This window comes from Sus scrofa, chromosome 11 (genome assembly GCF_000003025.6).
Source record: "Sus scrofa isolate TJ Tabasco breed Duroc chromosome 11, Sscrofa11.1, whole genome shotgun sequence".
In the NCBI taxonomy this organism is placed as follows: domain Eukaryota; kingdom Metazoa; phylum Chordata; class Mammalia; order Artiodactyla; family Suidae; genus Sus; species Sus scrofa.
In genome coordinates this window covers 42,606,991-42,628,637 of record NC_010453.5, presented here as the reverse complement: position 1 = coordinate 42,628,637, position 21,647 = coordinate 42,606,991, and positions in this window count along the sequence as shown.

The window sequence follows — 21,647 nt, the reverse complement described above, 5'->3', positions numbered from 1 at the left end:
CAACCTCATGGCTCCTAGTCAGATTTGTTTCCACTGCTCCGAGACAGGAACTCTCCAAGCATTTTTTTTTAAATGATTTTTATTTTTTCCATTATAGCTGGTCAACAGTGTTCTGTCAATTTTCTACTGTACAGCAAGGTGACCTAGTTTTATATATATATATATATATGTGTGTGTGTGTGTGTGTGTGTGTGTGTATGTGTATATATATATATATACACATTCTTTTTCTCACATTATCCTCTATCATAAGTGATTAGATATAGTTCCCTATGCTATACATCAGGATCTCATTGCTTATCCATTCCAAAGGCAGTAGTTTGCATCTATTAACCCCAGATTCCCAGTCCCTCCCAATTCCTCCACCTCCCCCTGGGCAACCACAAGTCTATTCTCCAAGTCCATGATTTTCTTTTCTGTGAAAAGCTTCATTTGTGCCATATATTAGATTCCAGATATAAGCGATATCATATGGTATCTATCTTTTTCTTTCTGACTCACTTCACTTAGTATGAGAGTCTCTAGTTCCATCCATGTTGCTGCAAATGGCATTATTTGTTCTTTTTATGGCTGAGTAGTATTCCACTGTGTGTATATACCACAACTTCTTAAGCCAATCATCTGTCAATGGACATTTGGGTTGGTTGCCATCTTTCAGTGCAATATTTAACCATAAAAATTATTAATAAACTTAACATGGCTCTCCTTCTAATCTTACTGTTTAATTCTAGAGGAGAACTTAATGAAATTTTAGGTTATAAAGGCTAATTTATACATCTATCATATAGCTAATATTATTTGGCAAAGACAAGTGATTTTAATTTTTAAATTGTCTTCTTAAACAGTAAGTAATTTCACTTATCTATGTGAGGATTTTTGGGGTTTTTTTTGTATTTTGTCTTTTTAGTGCTGCACCTGTGGCATATGGAGGTTACCAGGCTAGGAATCTAATCTGAGCTACAGGTGCCAGCCTATGCCACAGCCACAGCAATGCCAGATCTGAGCCACATCTGTGACCTACACCATGGCTCACAGCAATGCTGGATCCTTAATCCACTGAGTGATGCTAGGGATCGAACCCACAAACTCATGGTGCCTAGTTGGATTCGTTTCCACTGTGCCATGACGGGAACTCCTATGTGAAGATTTTTAGGTGAGATTTTTGGCCAGAGACACTACTACTTTATTGTTATATTCTAGTCACTGTGATCAAGTCAGTGTTTCTCAAAATGACCAATTAATGAATATCCAGTGATTATTCATATTAATTTTATTCACAATTTACTTAAAATTATGAAGTGTATATTTTTAATATAAACATAAATTTAACTTGATAGCATAGTCATTTATAATGTTAATTAAACATACTGTATACTGTGGTTTTCCTGAAATACAATCTGCATTTGCAATATGATATTTACTTAACTAACATTTTTAAAAAATTGATGTAGCTAAAACTATAATATACCATGTTGCCTCCGGTCTCCTACCATTGTTCACTATTATTATTGCTCTTATCATCCTAACTTGTAAATTATTTATTTCCTAACCCTTCTAATCTTTTATATCTTACTTCTAAAATCTTTTTCATTATCTCTCCCTTTCAATAAATTGTTTGGATAGTGTATATATTTTTGCATTTATATTATAAATATTAAATATTTTCTCTATAGACCTTAATTCTTAATCCAATTTTATTTCCCTAAACTTAAACAGAGGAAATTATCTTATCTTCTTAGTCTTATGCCTTAATTTCTATTTCAATTCATAACCCAGCTCCTATTACAAAAGTTGACTGACAGTTCATGTTTATTGAAATTAAAATTCTCACTATTGAAGGAGATATAAATACATTTGCATGTGTCCTAATTTCCTTTAACAGAACAGATGGATGGGGAAATTGTAAAGTAACTTACATTTAACTAACAATCAATGTCACTCACATGAAGCTCTGTGCAGAATAAACAGCACTTCGCATATGATTTTACTCCTACTGCATTCTTTTGTACATACCATTTATCTGTGAAGATTGAGTATGGCCTTTTAAATCACATTTGGAAAATGGGTAGATGAGAAATCAGGCCTACTCTATAAAAAATACTGTTACAGGAGCCATTCATCAACCACAATATATGATTCTTTTGTATCAGTCTGTCACCATAACTTTCTTAGTGGGCTTAGAACTCCACTCATCTATCTTTATCTGCTATGAAACTTCATGTTGTATTAGTTCTATAGCACAATAAAACAAATGGATACTTTATGGCTTCTAATTGAAAATAAATGTTTCATGGAGAGCATTTTTCTTTTCACTGAACCAGCTGAACTACAAGCATATAATTACTTTTCTTTGTGTCTACAAATTTTTAACAGAAAAGAAAGCCACTAGAGTCAATTTTGCTACTCTTCAAAAGAAACTGCACCATATGGCTAAGGTATATTTTTCCTAGAGTCATATTACTCCAGTGAACACTGGGAATGAGTATTGAAATTTCTAGGAAACCTGTACTGTTAGTCATGTGGCTGGAGAAGGAAGGTAGCAGTCACTTTGCATAGAATCAGGTGTCATGAGACTTCCTGAGAATTGAAGTCAATCTAATTATTTTTCCTACTTTAAACCCTTTTTCTTTCCTGTTTCAAATAACTCCTTTTTAATTTACTAAGTTGGGATTTAAATTTCCATTTAGTGTTCAGTTATTTTGAATGAATTAATGATAAAACATATTTTGTGACCAAAAAACAACAAAATGAATAATATTATTTCATATATATCAATTTACATTATTTATATAATTCAGATATATAAAAGATATACATTCAGTTGTTTGATTACAGTTTATTATGAGCTCATCATTCATTTGTTCATGAATAATGTTGATTTTCTAATTTGTTTAATTTATTGATTTATACTTCAGATAAATGCTTATCCTGACTTTATAGCTCTTTAGCTTAATAAAGTGTCCATTGTCCAGAGAGTAAATTTTTGATGAGTTTTTTCTCTCTCTCTTTTTTTTTTTCTTTTTAGGGCTGAACCTGCAGCATATGGAAGTTCCCAGGCCATGGCTCAAAGTGGAGCTGCAGCTGCCAGCCTACACCACAGCAATACTGGATCCAAGCCACATCTGTGATATACACCAGAGCTGTGGTAATGCTGGAAACCTAATCTACTGAGCGAGGCCAGGAACAAACATGCCTGTTCTTGGACGCTATGTCAGGTTCTTAACCCACTGAGCCACAACAGGAACTCTGATATTTTTCTTTGTCCCCCACATCCTTATTTATAAGAGACAATAGTTTCCTTTTTTTGTTTGTTATTTACACATTCATTGTTATCTCATATCTTAAAGCTTAACCGTATGGCTTTGTTCATAACAATAAATGTTGAGTAAAAGAGATAGGTTCAAAACTGTAATTGTAATGTATACATGTAAGGATAACCTGACCCCCTTGCTGTACAGTGGGAAAATAAAAAAATATATATATTCTGCAAGAAAAAAAAAGAGATAGGTTCAGAATATTAATATCATATTTTTATTCAAATTTATAGTTTTATTTAATTCCCATGTTAAGAAATAAGACTTCATTTTCTAGAATATGTACATGTTTCAATTATAGTAACTAGGCAGTCATACTCTATTCTCTGGCTAGGAGAAAACAATGCAAACATTATTCACATGCAAAGATGGAAAAGACTACTTCTTACCTAGGGAGAATATGAGAAAAAGAGTAGGAAGAAAAGAAAAAAATATGGTCACCATATAGGAATTTTAGTGGATTGAAAATGATTGAGTGAAACAATTAAGTAGCATCACCTAGTACTACAAGTCACAGATTCAGGAGAATAAAGCTGGCAGCTTGGTGTTATAAGAAAAGAGCACTAGGTAACACTCTTAGTACTCACACCTCCTTTGAATCATGGGAATTATTCAGGACTCTAGACAATTAGAGAGACAATCAGCTAGCATGGTTAGGTGAATAAAGAGACCATTCATGTAGAGGCGCAATGATGTTGTTAAGAGTTGCTGGATAATTGGACGTATGAACCAGGAAAACAACTTGACATGTTGGGTTAGCCACAGGATCAGTATGGGTCAAGGTCAGATAAATCAAAAAAGGGATTTCCATGAATTTTCAGTAGAAGAAAACAAGACAAAAATTTACTCATCACACATTCCCACAATGGATGATATCAAGGCAACTGAAGATTAAAAGTCAAAGTGATAACTGCTATCAAAATCATAGCGCTCCTATTCCAATGACTTCATTTAAGCCCCTCACAACACCAATATACAAAGAACCATAATGTACAGAAAAGACTCTTAACATACAGAACATCTAAAAGACTGACCATTTATTCATCTAAGAACAAATCATCCAAATCATCAAGATTATTTGAACTGATATATATATATATATATACACACACACACACGTATGTTTTTAAATTTGTTTTATTTTTTCTTGTGATTTTATTGAGATGTAATTGACATGGAAGTTGAAGGTGTATGGCACAATGATCAGGCTCACATAGATCATTAAATGATTATCAAAATAAGGTTAGTGATATGTAGCAACTCATTTAGGTACAAAATTAAAGAAATAAAATATTTTTCCTTATGATGAGAACTCTTAGGATTTACTCTTTTAACAACTCCCATATATAACAGAGCAGTGTTAGTTAAATATTATGTTGTACATTACATCCCTAGTGCTTATTTTCTTACAACTGGGAGTTTGTAATTTTTGACTACTTTCATCCAATTCCCCATCTCACCACCGTCGCCTCTGATAAGCACAGACCTGATCTCTTTTCTACTACTGTTTTGCTGAAAGCCTTACTTTCAGTTTCAAGGTTTGTAGGATCCATTGGCAAAATAACCACTCTGCACTTAGTTAAGTAAGAATTAAAGAATTTATTTAACTAACAAAAGACTACAGTATACTAATTAAGAAAAAAGAGTAGAAGGTAGAGGTTTATACATCACCAAATTGGGGAAACATCTACATCCAGATCCAGGCAGTGCTGGGAAATCCCATGAACAGCAATCTGGAATCCCAATTTTGCAAATGGATCCTGGTCAGCATAGCCCCCCCTAAGGGTGAGATTTCAGTTTGCCACTTAAAGGAGTCCAGCTTTTAGCACCAGGTCATGGGCTGATATCAATCAGCCTATGTAAAATCTTCAGCTCTTTTTATTGTCAAAAATGCCATGGTCTTAACTTGTTAAATCTTGGAATGTTCCTTGATTCCTGGAGGATGTCCAGACCCTCAAGGCACAGTAGAGCCTCCTGATTTACTCCCTACCCAATCTAATGATTTTCACCCTGCTGCCTGTAGGCAGTTCGGCAGTTTGGCTCTTAGCCAGCCTTAGACAGAGGTCCTAGGGAGCGGTCTGGTGTCCCTGCTGAAGTCTGCACAAGACTACTGGTTTCCCCAATGAGTTTTTTTGGTTTGTTTTTGAAATATAATTGACATAAAACACTATGTTATTTCCTGCTATGCAACATAGTAATTCCATAATTCTACACACTTTCAAAATGATCACCACAATAATTCCAGTTATGCTATATAAAAGAGATTACGTTATTGACTATATTGCCCACACCCTATGCAGTACTTATTACTCACTTATTTTGCAACTGGTAATTTGTATCACTTAATCTCTCTCACCTGTTTATTTCCTCCTGTTAACCCCCTCCCTTCTGGCAATCACCTGTTGGTTGTCTGTAGTTATAATTTTGCTTATGTTTTTCTATGTCTATACATCAGTTCTGTTTTTTAGATTCCACATTCAAGTGACATCATGCAGTATGTCTTTCTCTGTCAGATTTATTTAACTTAGCATAACATGATCGAGGTCCATTCATGTTGTCAAAAATGGCAAATAATATTAATTAATATTAATTTTTATAGCTGGGTAATATTCACCACAAACCATAAAGTTATGCTTTCAAGTCTTACATTTGTCTTTAATCCATTTTGAACTTACTTTTGTGCATGGTGTGAGAGTGTTCCAATAGGATTCTTTTGCATGAAGTTGCACAGTTTTTCCATCACCATTTATTGAAGGGTCTTTTTTCCCTCTTTTTATATTCTTGCATCCTTTGTCATATATTAATTGTCCATATAAGTATGGATTAATCTAGGGTTCTCTATTCTGTTCCATTGAACTATGTGTCTGTTTTTGTTCTAGTGCCATACTGTTTTGATGACTCTAGCTTAGTAGCATATAGAGAAATTAGAGAATGTGATACCTCCTGATTTGTTTTTCTTTCTCAAGATTGTTTTGGCTATTTGGGGTCTTTTGCATTTCCATTAAAATTTTATATTTCCTTGTTTTAGTTCTATGGAAAATGCCATTGGAATTTTGATAAGGAATCCATTGAATCTGTAGTTTGCCTTGGGTATTATGGTCATTTTACAGCATTAATTCTTCCAATCGTGAACATGGTTTATATTTGCATCTGCTTGTGTTGTCTTCAATTTTTTGTACCACTGCCTTAAAGTTTCCTGAGTAAAGGTCTTCTACCTCCTTAGACATGTTGATTCCTAAGTATTTTATTTTTTTGATGTGATCTTAAGTAGGATTATTTTCTTAATCTATTTTTCTAATAGAAAATGTGTATAGAAATGTAACAGATTTGTGTATATTAATTTTTACCCTGCAACTTTACCAAATTTATCACAATTTCTAGTTTTTTGGTGATGTCTTTAAGTTTTTCTAAGTACACTATTGTGTTATCTGCAAACAGTAAAATTTTACTTTATTTCCAATTTGGATTCCTTTATTACTTTTTCTTTTCTGATTGGCCAGGGTTTCTAGTACTAGGTTGAATAAAAGTGGCAAAATTGGGCATCCTTAAAGGAAATACAGCTTCTCAACACTGAGTAAAATTTTGTCTGTGGGCTCCTAATTTATGGCCTTTATTATGTTGAGATATGTTTCCTCTATACCTACTTAGCTGAGAGTTTATTTGACAGATTGATATTGAATTTTGTCAAAATAATTTTTTTCTGCCCCATTGAGACAATCATATGATTTTGTTAATAAGGTTTATCACATTGATTGATTTCTGAATATTGAATCATCCTTCATCCCAGCTACCAATCTCAATTGACCATGGTGTATAATATTTTTGATCTAGTGTTGAATTTCATTTGCTGATAGTTTGTTCAGGATTTTGGGATTTATGTTCATCAGTACTATTGGCTATAATTCTCTTTTTGTTGTAGTTTTTGTTTGGTTTGCATAACAAAGTTATGCTGGCATCATAGAATAAGTTCAGAAATTCCTTCTTCTGCAATTTTTTGGATTAGTTTGAAAATGATGGACATTAGCTCTTCTCTTTTTGGTACAAGTCACCTACGAAGATATACAGTCTTGGATTTGTTGTTCTTTGGGAGGTGTTTTATTACCAATTCCATTACAGATATTGATCTGTTTATATCTCTGTTTATTACTTGTTCAGTCTTTAGTTATTGCATATTTCTAAGAATTTGTTCATTTCTTCGGGTTTTTCATTTTATTGGTATATAAGTGTTTGTAGTAATCTTTTAAAAACCTTTGTGTTTTTTTAGTGTCAGTTTTAACTTCTTTCATTTCTAATTTGATTGATTTGGGCTTTCTCTCTTTTTTCCTGATAAGTCTAGCTAAAATTTTATCTACTTATTTATTTTTTACCTTTTTAAAAGGTAACTTCATTAATCTTTTCCATATTTTTTCTCTTTATTTCATCATTTCTTGTCTGATCTTTGTGATTTCTTTGGAGTTTGTTTATTCTTTACATTTTGGGTTAAGGTTAGGTTGTTCATTTGGGATTTTCCTTGTTTCCCAAGATAGGCTTATCTTACTATAAACCTCCTGCTTAGAACTATTTTTGCTGTATCCCATAGGTAGTAGGTTTGGTTTGCTGATCAGATAAATAAAAATAAGCTCTTCCTCTGGGACAATGGTTGGGCAGGCTTATTTTTCACCCCATTATAAAATACTGGGATTTCTTAAATATGGGGCTCTTTAGCTTTGTATTGTTCCACTCTGTGCACAGTCTGTATCCAGACAGTTATGCATTGTCCTGTGGGACTTGAGGTACAAGGAAAATCAATGATGAGATGAAGTCCATGCTGCCTGCTGTGCTGTGACCAAAAATTGTTCTGTCTTATGTAGCAGCCATTGGAAGGTGGCTGATAAACTTGTTAGCTTAGCAATAGGTTAAAATCACAGACTTTTCTTTGTTCCTCACACAAAGTAGAAAGTTCATAAGGAAGATTGGATTGGATCAGATCTAGTAAGCATACTTTTGCTGACCATTTGTGGCAAAAGGTTTTAAAAATTTGGCTTCACTAAAAATACTACTATTATTTTTTCTTTTTTACATTTTTTTCTCATTTAGATCTTTTGGATTTTGTCTAACTCAAAGTTCTATGTTTAGCAAATTTCTAAAATTTTCTGTTTCATTTGCATTATTCTATTCTTTCAATTTTTTTATTTTTTATGATATAGAAGTGGTAACTCTCATAGACTAATTAGAAAACACAAAGAAAATTTAAAGAAGAAAATAACATTTAATATTATCATTAGAATCATTATTAATTTATTTGTATATGTATTCATTTATATTTTTATTATTATTGTGATCATTGCTCATATACACTTGTATTTCCTTATAGCTCAAGATTTAATAGTAGCCTTCTCCATAAGTGATATTAAGAAATTTCTAGGTCCTTTGGTAGTCTTATGTAGAATAAGTAGCTGGAAAGAAATTTGCTCTGATGGAAGAAGGCTGTAAGGTAAGCTTTGTTGAATAAAGAAGCCTCAAATTTTAGAAGAAATGGTTATTCTGAATTTAGTATATTTCCTGCTACTTTGATTTTTCCTACTCTTATCCTTTGTTTCATCCCCCTTATGCACACAACATAAACATTGCTTATATTCCAAAGATCATCAAACATAAATATATGAAAAAATTCCTTGACTTTCTTTTAATTGAAATTAATACAAGGAGTTCCCGTCGTGGCGCAGTGGTTAACGAATCCGACTAGGAACCATGAGGTTGCGGGTTCGGTCCCTGCCCTTGCTCAGTGGGTTAATGATCCGGCGTTGCCATGAGCTGTGGTGTAAGTCGCAGACGCGGCTCGGATCCTGCGTTGCTGTGGCTCTGGCATAGGCCAGTGGCTACAGCTCTGATTCGACCCCTAGCCTGGGAACCTCCATATGCCGTGGGAGCGGCCCAAAGAAATAGCAAAAAGACAAAAAAAAAAAAAAAAAAGAAAAAAGAAAAGAAATTAATACAAGATTCTTCTTGATTACAGCATATGCCATAGCAAAACTTTGTCATTTTGAAAGTTTAAACATATTAGCAATAATGATAAGAGTTGCCCAGTTGGCAATATGATATGTAGTAAAAGCAGCACTGCATCCCTGTATAAAAAGAAAAAATATAGTCACATGATTGGTTGAGATGATGTTATCTACTGCTCAAATAGCAATATCTATCAGAACTGTGAGTATGAAGTTCCACTACAAATGAGGAGAAAGTTGTACTGGATCAAGTTTCCTTAAAAAAAAAAAAAAGTCCTGACAACTACTTTAGGAAAACAATAATCCTTAAACATTGGAGAGTGAGCAAAGCATATAAACAGGAAGACAATTTTTACTTGGAATAAAATATGCAAAAAATATAAAAATAACATTTGTAGGAGAATAAGTTATTGCCAAAGCAATTTGTTGGAAATGAAAAGTCTTCTCAATAAATATATTCAGTTGTAATAGATAAATTCACACTCTTAGCTCATACTATATACCAAAATTAACTATAAATCAATCATACACCTCAAACTAAGAGCTTAATATAGAAATATTTTAGAATAAATGACAGTAGAAAATCTTTGTGGCCCTAAATTATGCAAATAGTTCTTGACATGACACCACATGATCTACAAAAGAAAACGTGACAAACTGTGCTTTATCATATTATTATTTTTTACTTAAAAAAATTAAGAAAATGAAAAAATAAGCTACAAATGACTTCCTTTCCTCTTTCCTATCCTGACTCTTATCCTCCAGATTTTATGCCTAGAAACTCAGTGATTTTCTTGTTTAAAAACATTTTCTAGATGCAAAAATTCCAGTTCACGTGACTGCACTCATATGAGAGGCCCCAACACAAGGCACCCTCTTGAGGCAGCAAGTCAACCTGAAAATTATTACACATATATTAACTATGAGAGTTATTCTTCAATTGCTTATTTAAGCCGCTAGGTTGACTTTATTTTTATTTATTTATTTATTTTTATTTTTAGGGCCACACTTGCGGCATATGGAAATTCCCAGAAGTTCCCAGGCTAGGAGTTGATTTGGAGCTGCAGCTGCCAGCCTCTGCCACCACTACAGCAGTGGAGGATCTGAGCCACATCTGTTACCTATACCAGAGCTCACAGAAATGCCAGATCCATAACCTATTGAGCAGGGCCAGGGATTGAACTCCTTTCTTCATGGATACTTGTTTGGTTCATTACCACTGAGACACAAATGGGAACTCTAAGCTGCTAAGTTTTGAAGTTTAAAGAATGTAACTTAAGCGGCAGTAGTGCTAGGGATAGAGTAGGATAATTAAATAGTTAATTTAGAAATCCCACTAGGGGATTAAAGACAAAAAGGGGATTTTAAGGGAGTTTGGGAGACTTTTGTAGAGGTCTGAATCTTTTTAACATATAGCCAGGGCGTTAATTGTCCTTGAAAAGTAACATTTCTGCAAGTTGGTAAGACAGGAATGTAAGTGAAAATGTAAAGATACTAGGTGAAAGGGGCATTATACTGAAACCTGAGATGAATTACCATATTTTAGTGTATGTTACCACTGTTTTGCCAATATACATAGAGTTTAAATAGTGCCATGACAGTCACAGTTAAACCATATACGGTCAAAGGAAGAACTAATGATAACATCTACCCAAAAATAAAGAAGATAGTCTTTTCTCCTCCCTACTTTTTCCTTGATTATAAAAATGTAGCTCTCTTTGTTCTCAGGGTGGCACTTCCTTGACTGACTCCTTATATCTCTCACAAGCATCCAATGCTAATAAACTCATTCTTTGCCTATAGCTTTGCTTCCTGCTGAATTCTTTCCATGATGAGACAAAACATGAGTGTCAGTAAGTGATAAATAAAATTAAATTAAAAGACAGTTGAGTTTGAGTCTCCTTCTAAGTCAGGAATCATGAGCTCAAGTTCCAACTTGAAGAGTGTTTGGGTTTGAGTCACACTTCAAGAAGTATGCGTTCAATAGAATATAATATTAAAGACAGCTTGCATACTAATATTTAACTATTTTTGTTTTATCTATTCCAATTTTTTAAATAATTTTATGAAGTTTATATATACACACATATACTCACATTTATGTCCATACCTATTCAAATTCCATGAAAAGATACAGAATTAGAATTCATAAAATCAATTGATTTATTTTAACTTATGAAATATTCATTTTGAGGAAAATAATTAATTTTTCTTAAGAAACATTCCCTACGAATGACTTTTTTTTTTTTTTTTGTCTTTTTAGGGCCACAGTTGAGGTACGTAGAGGTTCTAGAGCTAGAGGTCAAATCAAAGCTGCAGCTGCTGGCCTACACTACAGCCACAGCAACCTGGGATCTGAGCCGCATCTGTGACCTACACCACAGCTCACACTCTTGCTGAACCCTTAATGCACTGAGCAAGGCCAGGGATGGAACTTACATCCTCATGGATACTAGTCAGGTTCATTAACCACTGAGCCATGATGGAAACTCTAAGAATGACATTTTAAAACATCAAATGTTAAAAAAGTTCTATGAGACAAATTATAATGTAAAAACACTCTCAATTTACTGCTTTATTTTCCTTAAGCTTATCTCACTAGCAAGAATAGAGCAACATTGGAAAGGTTATATGGCCTTAAATTGCAATAAAAAAGACTATAACTACCTTGGTGGCTACTTAGAGATAGATAGGTAAATAGAGGTTTACTTTAAAGGAATGACAAGATGGGTCTATTGGTGAATTATAATAAGTATTATCAAATAGGAAAAAGGGACAAATATATATATTAGTTTATGTAACTATATATTTTTAAAACTCATAAAATATACTTTCTGAGTGGTTGGTATGGAAAATGTTAAGATAGTGCTTTTATTTAAATTTCATGCTGCCTCCAAATAATATTAAAATAAAATTATTCCTAGGGTTTTAAAAATAAAAAAGTTTTACCTAAATGGCACAAGAAATGTTCTGGTCTATATTAGATAATATTATGAAGATAAATGCATATTACTAAGACAAATTTAACATATTCAGTTATTAATTTATCATTTCATCAATTAGATTAGGAAGTGGTTAGCAATTTCATTTTTTTCAGATAGTGTCTGTAAAATGAAGTAACACAGGATTAGCAATGCCTGCTTTATCAAAATGCTTCTTCTATCATTAATATTTAATCAATTCATGTGGCTTATTAATAAAAATCAAGAATCATAATAAACAATAGAGTATTATATTTTGGATCACTGCAATAAAATTGTTAATAAAATTTGTGAATTCAATCTAAAAAATGAAGTAACAGTGCAATGTTTTACGCACAGCACTAAAAAACCCATGAAGGCAAAGCAAAGTTTGCAGTTTACATTCAGCAATGGAAAATTCAATCTAAATACAAATTCCCTTACTGTAAGCTACAAACTGATTTAAATTTGGTTTATGTTACCATGTCACTAAATAATCTGAAAAAGTGATATTACAATAAAATTGGGGATGTTAAAATAAAAATACATTCCACACAAAGTTGAATTTATGTATGGAAATGAATAGATAAATTAGGTATTTAGCATCACTTTTAAGACTTGTCTATGCCTTACAACACTTCTGATGTAGTGGCACTCTGTTCATGACCATACACTTTGCACTATGACAGTATAACTCGCATTATTTTCAATTTATAATATTTTGGTTGACTTTCACAAAAGTCAGTATCTAAATTTTAGTTAGGGTATAGGATTAGGTTATAGTCAACATAAATTTAATACTAGAGGCAAGCCCTGCCCAGCCACGGGAAGTCTGCCTTCATCACGGTGCAGACCTGCCAGACCTGCCTGCCCTGGAGAAGCACTCCTTTGCTTTGGAGCAAGGCAGCTAGCCCCACCCACCTTCAGGAGGGACTGCACTTCCGTGAAGCAGCTGCCCAGCACCACTCACCCTCAGGAAGAGCTCTGTGGCCCAGGAGCACAGGGGCAAGACCTGCCCAGCCACAGGAAGTCTACCTCCATAGCAGGTGCAGACCTGCCAGTCCCATCCACCCCCAGGAAGTGCTCCATTGTTTCAAAGTGAGCCAGCTAGCCCTGCCTACCCTTGGGAAGCACTGCACTCCAGCAGAGCAAGCCACCCAGCACTGCCTGCCCTCAGAAAGAGCTCCAATGTGCAGGAGCACCAGGGTGAACCCAGCTAGATCACAGGAAGAGCGCCACCACCAGGGTGCAGTCCTGCCAATGCCACCTGCCCTCGGGAAGTCCTCCTTTGTTTCAGAGGGACCCTGCTAGCCCCTCCCTCCCTCAGGAAATGCCCTCCTGCCTCACAGAAGACCGGCCAACACCACTAGCACTCAGAAAACACTCCACAGCAGTGCCAGGGCAAACCCTTCCTGGACACAGGGAGTGCACCTCCACCATGAAAAAGAAAAATAACAAGCAAGATGAAGAAGCTGAGAAACCACCCCCAGTTAAATCAACAGGAGAACTCACCTAAAGCAGTCAACAATGAAATAGAACTCTGCAGTCTGACAGACTTGGAGTTCAAAAGGGAGATAGTGAAAATACTGAAGGAATTAGGAGAAGATATGAACAGTAATGCAGGCTCCCTTAGAAAGGAACTAGAAAATATAAGGAATAGTCAAGAAAAACTAGAAAATTCATTTGCAGAGATACAAACTGAGCTAAGGGCAGTAAAAACCAGAATGAATAAGGCAGAGGAATGAATCAGTGATGTGGAAGATAGAATAATGGAAATCACCCAAACAGGACAGCAGAAAGAAAACCAAATGAAAAAACATAAAAGCAATATAAGAGACCTATGGGATAATATAAAGCAGGCCAAGCTATGCATAATAGGAATTCCAGAAGGATAAGAAAAAGATAAAGGGATTGAAAATATATTTGAAGAAATTATCACTGGAAACTTTCCAAATCTAAAGGATACTGATATCAAAATACAGGAAGCACAGAGGGCCTAAAACAAGTTGAGCCCAAATAGACCCACACCAAGACACATTAAAATAAAAATGGCAAGAGTTAATGATAAAGAGAGGATCCTAAAGGCAGCAAGAGAAAAGCAAAGTGTCGATTATAAAAGAACCCCCATAAGGCTATCAGCTGATTTCTCTACAGAAACTCTACAGGCCAGGAGGGAATGGCAAAAGATATTTAAAGTGCTGAAAGGAAAAAATATGCAACCTAGAATACTCTATCCATCAAAAATATTATTTAAACTAGAAGGGGAAATAATTTACTCCAGCAAGCAAAAGCTAAAAGAATACTGCAATATAAAACCCATTCTAAAAGAAATATTTAAAGAGCTTCTCTAAATCAAAAACAAAAGAAAAAAGAAAAAAAGAAAAGAGGATGAACTAGGATGGAGGAAACCACAATCAGAGAGCAGTCACTCAAATAAGCCAGCATACAGATCTAATCACGAAGATGTTTAAAACAAAATAAAATTAAAAAGAAAAAAGAGACATCAAAATCATAAAATGTAGGCAAGGAAAGTAAGGAAATAAACAGATTCTTTTTTTAATTTTCTTTTTTTTAATTTTATTATGGTGATGAAGTGTTTGAACCTATCAGGCTAAAACACACAATTATAGGAAGGGGTTAACATACTTTAAAAACAGGGCAAGCACAAATCAAAAGCAAACATTACATTCACCAAAAATGAAAAGAAAAATACTCAAGCAGGAAATAATTGGAGACCATCCAACCAAAAAGAGAAAGGAAGAGTGGAGATTCATAGAATCAAGTGGAAAACGAGGTTTAAAATGGCAATAAAAAATCATCTATCAATTGTCACCTTAAATGTCAATGGACTGAATGCTCCAATTGAAAGACACAGAGTGGCTGATTGCATGAAAAAGAAAAAGCCTTCAACCTGATGCTACAAGAAACTCACCTTAGGACCAAGGACACATATAGATTGAAAGTGAGTGGGTGGGAAAAGGTATTTCATGCCAATGGACATGACAGGAAAGCAGGAGTTGCAATACACATATCAGAAGAAATAGACTTTAAAACAAAGACAGACAAAGAAGGACACTATTTAATGGTTAAAGGATCCATTCGAGAAGAGGATATTACAATCATCAACATATATGCCCCTGATATAGGGGCACCCAGTTACATTCAAAAATTATAAACAGACATAAAGGGAGAAATTGATGGGACAACAATCATAGTAGGAGACTCTAACACCCCACTCACACCAATGGACAGATCCTCTAGGCAGAAAACCAATAAAGCAACAGAGATCCTAAAGGAAACAATAGAAAAGTTAGACTTAATTGACATCTTCAGGACACTACATCCAAAAAAATCAGAGTACACATTCTTCTCAAATGCTCATGGAACATTCTCAAGAATCGACCACATATTGGGACACAAAGCTAACCTCAACAAATTTAGGAGTATAGAAATTATTTCAATTATCTTCTATGACCACAATGGTATGGAACTAGAAATCAACCACAGGAAAAGAAATGAGAAAAAACCTACTACATGGAGACTAAACAACATGCTACTAAAAAAACCAATGGCTCAATGAGGTAATCAAGAAGGAAATTAAACAATACATCGAGACAAATGGTAATGAAGGCACAACCTCTCGAAATCTGTGGGACGGCGCAAAAGCAGTGCTCAGAGGGAAATTCATAGCAATACAGGCCTTCCCTAAAAAAGAAGAAAAATATCAAATTGACAACTTAACTCACCACCTAAATGAATTTGAAAAAGAAGAACAAAAAAGACCTAAAGTCAGCAGAAGGAAGGAAATTATAAAGATCAAAGTGGAAATCAATGAAATAGACATTCAAAAAACAATAGAGAAAATTATTAAGACCAACTGGTTCTTTGAAAGGGTAAACAAAATTGAAAAGGGTCTGGCTAGACTCACTAAGAGGAGAGAAAGAACCCAAATAAGCAAAATTAGAAATGAAAAAGGAGAAATCACAATGGCTACTGCAGAAATACAAAAAAAAAAAAAAAAAAAAAAAGAGAATACTATGAACAACTATATGCCAACAAATTAGACAATCTGGAAGAAATGGACAACTTTCTAGAATCTTACAGCCTGACAAAACTGAATCAAGAAGAAATAGACCAACTGAACAGACTGATCATTAGAAATGAAGTTGAATACATCGTAAAAACACTCCCTACAAATAAAAGCCCAGGACCAGATGGCTTCACAGGCGAATTCTACCAAACATATAAAGAGGATCTGGTGCCCATCCTCCTTAAACTTTTTCAAAAGGTTGAAGAAGAAGGAACACTCCCAAAAATATTCTGTGATGCCACCATAACCGTAATTCCAAAACCAGACAAAGATACCACCAAAAGAGAAAACTATCAAACAATATCTTTGATGAATATAAATGCACAAATTCTTAACAAAATTCTAGCCAACCAAATCCAACAACATACCAAAAAGATCATACACCATGACCAGCTGAGATTAATCCCAGGTGCACAAGGATGGTTCAACATATGCAAATCAATCAACGTCATACACCACATTAACAAAAGAAAAGTCAAAACCCATATGATCATTTCAATAGATGCAGAAAATGCATTTGACAAAGTCCAAAGTCCAACATACATTTATGATGAACCTCTCACCAAAGTGGGTATAGAGGGAACATTCCTGAACATAAAGCCATTTATGACAAACCCATAGCAAATTTAACACTCAGTGGAGAAAAACTGAAAGCCTTTTCACTCAAATCTGGAATAAGACAGGGATGCCCACTCTCACCACTGCTCTTCAACATAGTACTGGAAGTCCTAGCCACAGCAATTAGACAAACAAAAGAAATAAAAGTCATCCATATAGGAAGAGAAGAGAGAAAACTGTCAGTGTATGCAGATGACATGATACTATACATAGAAAACCCTAAGGACTCAACCCAAAAACTACTTACTGGTCAACAAATTCAGCAGTCAGACAAACAAAAGAAATAAAAGGCATCCAAATAGGAAGAGAAGAGCTGACACCGACACTGTATGCAGATAGCATGATACTATATATAGAAAACCCTAAAGATTTAACGCAAAAACTACTTGAACTGATCCGCAAATTCAGCAAAGTAGCAGGATATAAGATTAACTTTCAGAAATCAGTCGCATTTCTGTATACCAACAAGGAAATATTAGAAAATGAATAAAAAAATACAATACCTTTTAAAATTGCACCCAAAAAAAAAATCAAATACCTGGGAATACACCTGTCCAAGGAGGTAAAGAATTTATATGACAAGAACTATAACATTAATAAAGGAAATTATAGAAGATAAAAGAAATGGAAAGATATTCCATGCTCCTTGGTTTGAAAAATTAATATTATAAAATGGCCATATTACCCAAAGCAATCTACATATTCAATGCAATCCCTATCAAATTGCCCATGATATTTTTCACAGAATTAGAACAATAATCCAAAAATGTATAGGGAAACACAAAAGACATATGCAAAAAGACCCAGAATTGCCAAAGCAATCCTGAGAAACAAAAAACAAGCAGGAGGCATAACTCTTCCAGTCTTAAAGCAATATTACAAAGCCGTAGTCATTAAAACAGCGTGATACTGGTACCAAAACAGACAGACAGACAAATGGAACAGAATAGAGAACATAGAAATAAACCCTGACACCTATGGTCAATTAATCTTTGACAAGGGAGGCAAGAACATAAAATGGGAAAAAGAAAGTCTATTCAGCAAGCATTGCTGGGAAACCTCGACAGCTGCATGCAAATCAATGAAACTGAAACAAACCCACACACCATGCACAAAAATAATCATGTAATGTATATAATAATGTAAACTGGTACAGCCACTATGGAGAACAGTTTGGCGATACCTTAGAAATCTATACATAGGGTCACAAGGATGGTTCAACATACGCAAATCAATCAGCATCATACACCACATTAACAAAAAAAAAAGTCAAAAATCATATGATCATCTCAATAGACGCAGAAAAAGCATTTGACAAAGTTCAACATCCGTTCATGATCAAGACCCTCGCCAAAGTGGGTATAGAGGGAACATTCCTGAACATAATCAAAGCCATTTATGATAAACCCACAGCAAATATAATACTCAATAGGGAAAAACTGAAAGCCTTCTCACTCAAATCTGGAACAAGACAGGGATGCCCACTCTCACCACTGCTCTTCAACATAGCTTTGGAAGTCCTAGCCACAGCAATTAGACAAACAAAAGAAATAAAAGGCATCCATATAGGAAGAGAAGAGATCAAACTGTCACTGTATGCAGATGACATACTATACCTAGAAAACCCTAAGGACTCAACCCCAAAACTCCTTGAACTGATTAATAAATTCAGCAAAGTGGCAGGATATAAGATTCACATTCAGAAGTCAGTTGCATTTCTGTATACCAGCAATGAAATATTAGAAAAGGAATGCAAAAATACGATATCTTTTAAAATTGCACCTCACAAAATCAAATACCTCGGAATACACCTGACCAAAGAGGTAAAGGACCTATATGCCGAGAAACTATAAAACTTTAATCAAAGAAATCAAAGAAGATGTACAGAAATGGAAAGATATTCCATGTTCCTGGATTGGGAAAATCAATATTGTGAAAATGGCCATACTACCCAAAGCAATCTACAGATTCAATGCAATCCCTATCAAATTACCCATGACATTTTTCACAGAACTAGAACAAACAATCCAAACATTTATATGGAACCACAAAAGACCGAGAATCGCCAAAGCAATCCTGAGAAACAAAAACCAAGCAGGAGGCATAACTCTCCCAGACTTCAAGAAATATTACAAAGCCACAGTCATCAAAACAGTGTGGTACTAGTATCAAAACAGACAGACACACCAATGCAACAGAATAGAGAACCCGGAAATAATTCCTGACATCTATGGTCAATTAATCTTTGACAAGGGAGGCAAGAACATAAAATGGGAAAAAGAAAGTCTTTTCAGCAAGCATTGCTGGGAAACCTGAACAGCAACATGCAAAGCAATGAAACTAGAACACACCCTCACACCATGCACAAAAATAAACTCCAAATGGCTGAAAGACTTAAATATACGACAGGACACCATCAAACTCCTAGAAGAAACATAGGCAAAACACTCTCTGACATCAACATTATGAATATTTTCTCAGGTCAGTCTCCCAAAGCAATAGAAATTAGAGCAAAAATAAACCCATGGGACCTCATCAAACTGACAAGCTTTTGCACAGCAAAGGAAACCAAAAAGAAAACAAAAAGACAACTTTCAGAATGGGAGAAAACGGTTTCAAATGATGCAACTGATAAGGGCTTAATCTCTAGAATATATAAACAACTTATACAATCCAACAGCAAAAAAGCCAATCAACCAATGGAAAAATGGGCAAAAGACCTGAATGGACTGTTCTCCAAGGAAGATATACAGATGGCCAACAAACACATGAAAAAATGCTCAACATCGCTGATTATAAGAGAAATGCAAATCAAAACTACCATGAGATACCACCTCACACCAGTCAGAATGGCCATCATTAATAAATCCACAAATAACAAGTGCTAGAGGGGCTGTGGAGAAAAGGGAACCCTCCTGCACTGCTGGTGGGAATGTAAACTGGTACAGCCACTATGGAGAACAGTTTGGAGATACCTTCGAAATCTATCCATAGAACTTCCAAATGACCCCGCAATCCCACTCTTGGGCATCTATCCGGACAAAACTCTGCTTAAAAGAGACACGTGCACCCGCATGTTCATTGCAGCACTATTCACAATAGCCAAGACATGGAAACAACCCAAATGTCCATCGACAGATGATTGGATTCGGAAGAAGTGGTATATATACACAATGGAATACTACTCAGCCATAAAAAGGAATGACATAATGCCATTTATAGCAACATGGATGGAACTAGAGACTCTCCTACTGAGTGAAATGAGCCAGAAAGACAAAGACAAATACCATATGATATCACTTATAATGGAATCTAATATCCAGCACAAATGAACATCTCCTCAGAAAGAAAATCATGGACTTGGAGAAAGACTTGTGGCTGCCTGATGGGAGGGGGAGGAGTGGGAGGGATCGGGAGCTTGGGCTTATCAGACACAACTTAGAATAGATTTACAAGGAGATCCTGCTGATAGCATTGAGAACTATGTCTAGACACTCATGTTGCAACAGAAGAAAGGGTGGGGGAAAAACTGTAATTGTAATGTATACATGTAAGGATAACCTGACCCCCTTGCTGTACAGTGGGAAAATAAAAAAAAAAAAAAAGAAAAGAAATCTATACATAGAACTACCATATGACCCAACAACTCCACTCCTGGGTATATATCCGGACAAAACTTTCCATGTAAAGGACACATGCACCCACATGTTCATTGCAGCACTATTCACAATAGCCAAGACATGGAAACAACCCAGATGTCCATCAACATATGATTGGATTAGGAAGATGTGGTATGTATGCACAATGGAATACTACTCAGCCATAAAAAGAACAAAATAATGCCATTTGCAGCAACATGATGGAACTAGAGACTCTTATACTGAGTGAAATAAGTCAGAAAGAGAGAGACAAATACCATATTTTATCACTTATTTCTGGAATCTAATATAGGGCACAGAGAAAAGCAAATCACAGACTTGGAGAATAGACTTGTGGTTGCCCAGGGAAGGGTGAGGAAGTTGGAGGGATCATTGAGTGCTTGGAGTTAATGGATAGAAACTATTGCTCTTGGATTGGATTTACAATGAGATCCTGCTGTGTAGCACTGAGAACTATTGAAACACAACAATGGGAGGAAAAATTATGTATACATGTTTGTGTAACTTGATCCCCATGTTGTATGGTGGAAAAAATAAATAAATAAAATTAAAACAAAATAATAATATATTCTAATAATATCCATGCTGATATTTAAGTAGTATTATTTGACGTGGTACACATTTAAACTAAAGTTTATTTACTTTTTTTTTTTAGGGCTACACCTGCAGGATATGGAAGTTCCAAGCTAGGGGTCAAATTAGACGTGCAGCTGCCAGTCTATACCACAGCCATGACAATGCTGAATTTGAGCTGCATCTGCAACCTACGTCTCAGCTTGCAGCAATGCTGGATCCTTAACCCACTGAACAAGGCCAGGTATCAAATTCCTATCCTCATAGACACTATGTCAGGTTCTTAACTTGCTGAGCTACAATGGGAAATCCAACAGGGTTTAATTTTAACTAACGTTCTAAAGGTTTAAGTCTCATAATATTGATGCAAGTGTCTATATTTACTGAGCTATAGAGATACATGCATAGATGCAATGCCACAACCCATTATGGTATGTGTGTGTGCACAC